Here is an 8,792-nt window from a genome sequence, read left to right on the forward strand (position 1 = left end):
AATCATGTTTCTAAATCTTCTGCTCATAATATATTTTGATCATATTCTTTCCCGTCTCCCAACTCACTCTACATCCCCTCTACCTCCTTAGTATTTAATTTCATGTTAATAGGGTATTTTCTACAGTTTGAAACTTGAGGCTGAGCTAGATATTACTCCCAATTAGAATTAAATAACTATTCTTTCCTACCCTCCATTCACAAAAATTATAAACAACTCTTTAATATTTGAATGTGTAAAGAATTAAGACAATGTGATCAATAAAATATGTATGGAGATGTGCTCTGTGTAAATTTTCTAATAACTTTTTTCTAATGAGGTTTGACTGATGAAAACAATAGATAAGTGTAGAGAAAGCTGAGAAAAAGCTGCCCTTTCCAAGTCAATGTCTCATGGAGGAAAATGATCATCAATTGCATCATGTAATATTACTAACAATATTCAAACACACATACCAAAAAAATTGCAATTAGTCGAACTCACTAACATATCTCTAAAAAGAGCATTCTTCAGCCTTTAGGTCTAATATACATTCCAATATAGTTTCTCCTCATTAATTTTTATAAATTGCCCATACATCATCTAGTTTATTCTAAGAGTCATTGTTATTTCTTTCATTGTAGAAACTTGGAAAGGGCATGATTTGAGGATATTTTCATAATGAAAACCCAGAAAGTTAATCGCACTCATGATACTGAACAAATATCATTGTTCATTCTTATTTTGAATTGTTCATATTCTTTAGAAGGCAAGTAAAGAAGTAATTTTGATGAAAAGGGTGAAAGAAAGATGTTAATAACCTAACCCATGTCCTAGAAAGAGCACTGGCTGCTCTTACAGGTCTTAAGTTTAATTTTCAGCAACCACATGGAAGCTCACAACCTTCTATAAGGAGATTTGAAGATCCCTCTGGCATGCAGGCAAACATGCAGACAGAGTATTCAAATAAATAAATAAATAAATAAATAAATAAATGAATAAATAAATAAATCTTTAAGTAATTAAATAACTTAAACCATTTAACATTCTGAACCTAAACAAATGAGTTAAATTCTTGGAATAACCTTTATTCTCAAGTGAAATATATCACTGATATAATTTATTGGTCTAGGAATCTATGAATTTTTAGAATTTGTATCAAACCCATTTAATTGACAAAGAATCTAACCCATTGAGGTATTATAAATATTATAACATAAAAATAAATTACAACAGCTCTAGAGCTGGGTATTAAATCACCTACTTACAAGGAACTTTGTAGTTTCCTTAAGCCTGTTTTTCTGGACTTTGAATATTGGTGCAGAAGTGTTAAAGGAGGAGGGATGTTCTCATTTCCGAATACCTACTAAGACATTTCTATACAGTATTTCTGGTGCTCATTTCCAGCTCTAATCCATAGGCAGAAAGTGAATAATTACATTGTCACCTGTAAATGTTAATATTAAAGTACATATAAGAAGAAAAGTACATGTAACTAAAAGAGAATAAAATATGATGCATTGATGGATTTTCACATCCATAATAGCACTAATCTAATATGTAGTTACATCTTTTTAATTCAAAAAAGTATTTTATTCATCAACAATTATACATTTTAGAATTATGGTATACAGTGGGGGAGGCAAGCAAGTTTCTCAGTCTTTTCAAGTGTCAGCATGCTACTCTTACAGTTTTAGAAATAATAAATCAGTCAATAAATCAGAAATTTCACTATTATGATTACTTTAAACTTACTTCTAACACTTTTCACACTCTATGATATAAATAATTAAAATCTATTAAGGGATAAAGTACACTAACTTTAATAAGACTTACAAAGAGCTACAGCATATGGGAAGCTCAAAAAATAAAAATTATTATTCAAATGTCAGCTCTTCTAGTTCTGTAACAATCCTCATACACTCACATATGGATGATGCCCAATGAAGGACTTGTTTTGTATTGAAAATATGCTGTGCTATGAGAGATCAGTCAAAGGGCTAGCATGAAGTATTCTCTATATATGAAATTACATGTAATTGTTCTAACTTTAGCATCTATTTTAAATATGAGTTTTAATATCATTATTTTACTGCAAGAATGTCACCTAAACATAGGAATCAGATTTTATCTATTTGATGATGAGGTACTTTTTGAGCTAGATATTTAAAAAGTAATATTTAATTTTGACCACAAACTCACACCTATTAAGAATAATGCTACTAAAGAAACAGTAAAGTAGTCAAAATAATATTTCACAATTTATTAAAATTTATATATGTGTGTTCTAGATTCCCTTATATACATTTTATTTGAAAAATTTTCAAAACACCGATTTTGAAACAAGTGCTTATGCATATTGAAGAAAGTCAATAATTGAGAAAACTCACATTATAATACAAAGATAAAAATACAAATGATACATATACAGAACACCGTAGAGAAGAGAATTGTGCCAACAAATGAATAAATGAAAGCCAATACTAACTGGGCAAAATCTTCCTCTAAGCTAACATTACACTAAGCTTGATACATATTAAAATAGCTTTGATCATGAAATCTTATCCTGTGAATTCACTACATCACTTAGGAGTTGATGGGAAAGGACAGTGTGGTGGAGTCTATTGACAGGAATGAATGTAAGGTTTTATGTGTGGTGACACCAGGTGTTACTGCTAATGTCATGGAAATAAAGGAGTGAGAAAATGTGATTTGGTTGTCATTACATTGAGCTACACATAGTCACAATCATGTCCACGTCAATATAATTTTCTAATGCTTAACATATGTCGAGACATAACTTTTGTACTTTAATATTGACTTGTCTGCAGAAGAAACTGTATATTTACAAAAAGTGCAAATGGAAAAAAATGGATTAACCTATTTTCAGGCTAGTAAGTGGTTCAGATTCAATAATCCGTAACATTTCCTGGCTATATATCAGTTGCAGATCATTCCACTTTCTATGAAAAGTAATAACATTTTTCTAATAGTATCAATTGAATCACCTTGGATCAGGGCCACAGGAATACATATCAAGTTCTCATTTCTATTTGGGGATGAACGTCATAAAATATATTTCATATTTTGGAAAAATTTTAAATTACATTTCTAGTGTTTATTATACATTTTAAATGTATAGCTATACATTATAAGAAAGAATATTTTGTGTTTTGAATAAACTCATGTGTCTTTTACTTAAAACTTTATTAATACAAAAGAATTGGAGAATTCCTTTAATTATTATTTTATCATTAATTCCTAGTAGTTACACATTTAATAAATTTCAACCATTTCTCAAATAATATTAAGTTCGCTTTTGACTTGCATATTTGATTATAAATTAATGACAAATATGTATACTGTAAAGATATACAGTACTGATTATCAAAAACATTATGTGTAAGAGGGTAAATGTTCATTATCATTTTTAATAATTACGTCTTGCCAAGACATCCAGTTCCTGTTATAGACAGACAGCAATATCACATAATGATGGAGAACTTATGCCACAGACATTATATTGTTTACTGAGTAGTAGTATTAAACAGGAAAGATGTAGCTTACCCCTTATAACTTTAATAAAGTAAATCTAACAATTGTTTTTAATCTGAGTAGCTAGTCTGCCAGTAGGGAAGCAATGCCACATTTTTAAAAAGAAAAAAACTTCCTTATGAATTCCCTTTACTTCTCAAAAATATAAGGATGAAAACACAAAGCAAATATTACAAAGTTCATTTATTTATTTATTTTTTAATTCAAATTGTAATTTTTACTTATTCACACAGGGGTTATAAACATAGAAAGGCAGGACATGGGGAAGGGGAAGACATCGGAGCGTGAGTGTTCAGGGGGAGTACAAATATCTTTTAGAACAGGGTATCGGTTGGGTGAAGGTTCAGGGGACAGGTCACTATGACTCTGCCAATGATTCACTTCTCCTTATCTAAGTTGGTATTATCTGCCAAGGCTACCTATTTACAAGGTCTATGACTACCCAGGCTGGTATATTTCCACAAAAGCTGCCTGTTTACAGTAGCTTATAGCCATCTGTTTCAATGTTTTTCCAGCTTGAAATCAGGGATGGTGATTCCCCGAGAAGTTCTTTTATTGTTGAGAGTAGTTTTTGCTATCCTGGGTTTTTTTGTTATTCCAAATTAATTTTAAGATTGCTCTTTCTATCTCTGTGAAGAATTGAGTGGTAATTTAGATGGGGATTGCATTGAATCTGTAGATTGTTTTTGGCAAGATAGCCATTTTTACTATATTAATCCTTCCAATCCATGAGCATAGGAGATCTTTCCATCTTCTAAGATCTGTTTCGATTTCTTTCTTCAGGGGTTTGAAGTTCTTGTCATACAGGTCTTTTACTTGCTTGGTTAGATTCACACCAAGGTATTTTATATCATTTGTGACTATTGTGAAGGGTGTCATTTCCATAATTTCTTTCTCAGCCAGTTTATCTTTTGAGTAGAGGAAGGCTACTGATTTGTTTGAGTTAATTTTATATCCAGCCACTTTGCTGAAGTTGTTTATCAGGTTTAAGAGTTCTTTGGTGGAAGTTTTGGGGTCTCTTAAGTATACTATCATATCATCTGCAAATAGTGAAATTTTGACTTCTTCCTTTTCAATTTGTATCCCTTTGACCTCCTTATGTTGCCTAATTGCTCTGGCTAGGACTTCCAGTACTATATTGAATAGGTAGGGGGAGAGTGGGCAGCCTTGTCTAGTCCCTGATTTTAGTGGGATTGCTTCAAGTTTCTCTTCATTTAGTTTGATGTTGGCTACTGATTTGCTGTATATTGCTTTTACTATGTTTAGGTATGGACCTTGAATTCCTGATCTTTCCAAGACTTTTATCATGAAGGGGTATTGAATTTTGTCAAATGCTTTCTCAGCATCTAGTGAGATGATCATGTGGTTTTTTTCTTTGAGTTTGTTTATATGCTGGATTACATTGATGGATTTCCATATGTTGAACCAACCCTGCATTCCTGGGATGAAGTCTACTTGATTATGATGGATAATTGTTTTGATGTGTTCTTGGATTCAGTTCGCGAGAATTTTATTGAGTATGCATCGATGTTCATAAGGGAGATTTGTCTGAAGTTCTCTTCTTTGTTGGGTCTTTGTGTGGTCTAGGTATGAGCATAATTGTGGCTTCACAGAATGAATTGGGTAGTGTTCCTTCTGTTTCTATTTTGTGGAATAGTTTGAAGAGAATTGGAATTAGGTCTTCCTTGAAGGTCTGATAGAATTCTGCACTAAAACCATCTGGACATTTTTTGGTGGGGAGACTTTTAATGACTGCTTCTATTTCTTTCAGAGTTATAGGACAGTTTAGATGGTTTATCTGCTCCTGATTTAACATTGGTAACTGGTATTTGTCTAGAAAACTGTCCATTTCATCCAGATTTTCCAATTTTGTTGAGCATAGGCTTTTGTAGTAGGATCTGATGATTTTTTGAGTTTCCTTGGTTTCTGTTGTTATGTCACCCTTTTCAGTTCTGATTTTATGACTTTGGATACTGTCTCTCTGCCCTCTGATTAGTTTGGCTAAGGGTTTATCAGTCTTGTTGATTTTCTCAAAGAACCAGCTCCTGGTTTTATTGATTCTTTGTACAGTTCTTTTTGTCTCTATCTGGTTTATTTCAGCCCTGAGTTTGATTATTTCCTGCTGTCTACTCCTCTTGGGTGTATTAGCTTCTTTTTGTTCTAGGGCTTTCAGGTGTGTTGAAACTGCTAGTGTATGCTCTCTGCAGTTTCTTTTGGTATGTGCTTAGAGCTATGAGTTTTCCTCTTAGCACTGCTTTCATTATATCCCATAGCTTTTGGTATGATTTGTCATCTTTTTCATTAAATTCTAAAAAGTCTTTAATTTCTTTCTTCATTTCTTCCCTGACCAGATTATCAATGAGTAGGGTGTTGTTCAGTTTCCATGTAAATGTGGGCTTTCCATTGTCCTTGTCATTATTGAAGACCAGCCTTAGACCATGGTGATCTGATAGGATGCAAGGGATTATTTCAATTTTTTTGTATCTGTTGAGGCCTGTTTTGTGACCAATTATATGGTCTATTTTGGAGAAGGTACCATGAGGTGCTGAGAAAAAGGTATATTCTTTTGCTTTAAGGTGAAAGGTTCTATAGATATCTGTTAAGTCCATTTGGTTCATAACTTCTGTTAGTTTCACTGTATCTCTGTTTAGTTTCTGTTTCCATGATCTGTCCATTGCTGAGAATGGGGTGTTGAGGTCTCCCACTATTATTGTGTGAGGTCCAATGTGTTCTTTGAGCTTTAGTAAGGTTTCTTTTATGAAAGTGGGTGTTCTTGCATTTGGTGCATAGATATTCAGAATTGAAGTTCATGTTGGTTGACTTTTCCTTTGACAAGTATGAAATGTCCTTCCTTATCCTTTTTGATAGCTTTAAGTTGAATGTCAATTTTATTTGATATTAGAATAGATACTCCAGCTTGTTTCTTAGGGCCATTTGCTTGAAAAATTGTTTTCCAACCTTTTACTCTAAGGTAGTGTCTGTCTTTGTCTCTGAGGTAGGTTTCCTGTATGCAGCAAAAAGTTGGGTCCTGTTTGTGTATCCAGTCCATTAGCCTATGCCTTTTTATTGGAGAATTGAGTCCATTGATGTTAAGAGATATTAAGGAGAGAGGATTGATGCTTCCTGTTATTTTTGCTAATAGTGGAGGCATTGTTTGTGTGGTTATCTTCTTTTGGGTTTTTGGAAGAAGATTATTTTCTAGTTCTTTCTAGGGTATAATTGCCCTCCTAATATTGGAGCTTTCCTGCTATTATCCTTTGTAGTGCTGGGTTTGTGGAAAGATATTGTGTAAATTTGGTTTTGTAGTGGAATATTTTGGTTTCTCCATCTATGGTAATTGAGAGTTTTGCTGGGTATAGTAGCCTGGGCTGGCATTTATGTTCACTTAAGGTCTGTATGACATCTGTCCAGGATCTTCTGGCTTTTATAGTATCGGGTGAGAAGTCAGGTGTAATTCTGATAGGTTTGCCTTTATATGTTACTTTGCCTTTTTCCCTTACTGTTTTTAAAATTCTTTCTTTGTTTTGTACATTTTGTGTTTTGATTATTAGGTGACATGCCCTCGCCTTCGGAGAGTCGACGAGACCTTAGGGAAGGGGTCGAAAGAATGAAGGGACAAGAGACACAAGAAATGAGAGCAAGTCTGGATGGAGTTCTGATCAATCTCTGAAACTTTAATTTTGGGTGCAGGTTACAAAGACACAGCAAACCGGGAAGTTTGGGTGAGGGTCATTGCTTAGGGATATCCCACTATTGAATGTTTATTGCCCTAGACCATCCCACTGTCATATGCTTATTGCCCTAGACCATCCCATTGTCGCTCCCAGAAAATGCTAGATGTTGTTTAAGTTCCTGGTACCTGAGACCTGTGAATGTCCTTTCTTAACCTTGTACTGACTAGGCTTTCTAGAACAGCAGGTTAACTTTCTAGGTTCTCTTAGGACAGCAGGTAGTTTCCTGGATTTGGCTCCTGGCAGTGACAGGAGGTATTTCTTTTCTGATCTAGTCTATTTGGCGTTATGTAGGCTTCTTGTATGATTATGGGCATCTCATTCCTTAGGTTAGGGAAGTTTTCTTCTATAATTTTGTTGAAGATATTTATTGGCCCTTTAATTTGGGAATCTTCACTCTCTTCTATACCTATTATCTTTAGGTTTGGTCTTCTCATTGTGTCCTGGATTTCCTGGATGTTTTGTGTTAAGAACTTTTTGCATTTTGCGTTTTCTTTGACAGTTGTGTCATTATTTTCTATGGTATCTTCTGCACCTGAGATTCTCTCTTCTATCTCTTGTATTCTGTTGGTGATGCTTGTGTCTATGACTCCTGATTTCTTTCCTAGGTTTTCTATCTCCAGGGTAGTCTCCCTTTGTGATTTCTTTAATGTTTCTACTTCCATTTTTATGTCCTGGATGGTTTTGTTCAGTTCCTTCACCTGCTTGATTGTGTTCTCTTATAATTCTTTAAGGCATTTTTGTGTTTCCTCCTTAAGGGCTTCTACCTGTTTACCTGTGTTCTCAAATTCTTTGAGAGTGTTATTTATGTCCTTCTTAAAGTCCTCTATCATCATCATTAGAAGTGATTTTCGATCTGGCTCTTGCTTTCCTGGTGATATGGGGAGTTCAGGACTTTCTAATGTGGGAGAACTAGGCTCTGATGATGCCAAGTACCTTGGGTTGCTGAAGCTTATGTTCTTGTTCTTGCCTTTTGCCGTCTGGATCTCCTTGGTGCTATCTGCACTGTCTCTGACTGGAGTCTGTCTTTCCTATTATCTTGGTTGTGTCAGAACTGTTTGGGATAGGTTTTGCTGGTGGGGTTAGAGCTGAGGCCCAAGATCTGCTCAGTGCTCAGGTGGAGACCAGAAGGATCCAGTGCTCCGGTTCAGGAGTGAATTCCTGGGTCCCCATGGGTCCCAGTTACTCCCTGTTTGGGGCAAGTGTTGCCATCTCCTTGTCTAAGATACTGCTTGGGTTAGAGCTCCTGGGAGCCCCGCTTCCTCTGGGTTCTGTGAGATTGGGTGCAGAGCTGTCTCTCGGGATCTGCTAAACACTTGGGCCCAGGCTGGAATGAACCAGTGCCCCAGGCCAGGAGTGAATTCCTGGGTCCCAGTGGGTCCTGGTTACTGCCTGATTGGGGCAAGTGTTGCTGCCTGTTTTCCTAAGATACTGCCTAGGTTAGAGCTCCTGGGAGGCCCTCGTCCTCTGGGTTTTGTGAGGGTGGGTCAGGGCTGCCGCCTGAGATCTGCTCTGTGCTCGAGCCCA

Source organism: Grammomys surdaster, unplaced genomic scaffold (assembly GCF_004785775.1).
Source record: "Grammomys surdaster isolate TR1022 unplaced genomic scaffold, NIH_TR_1.0 116961, whole genome shotgun sequence".
NCBI classification, from domain to species: domain Eukaryota; kingdom Metazoa; phylum Chordata; class Mammalia; order Rodentia; family Muridae; genus Grammomys; species Grammomys surdaster.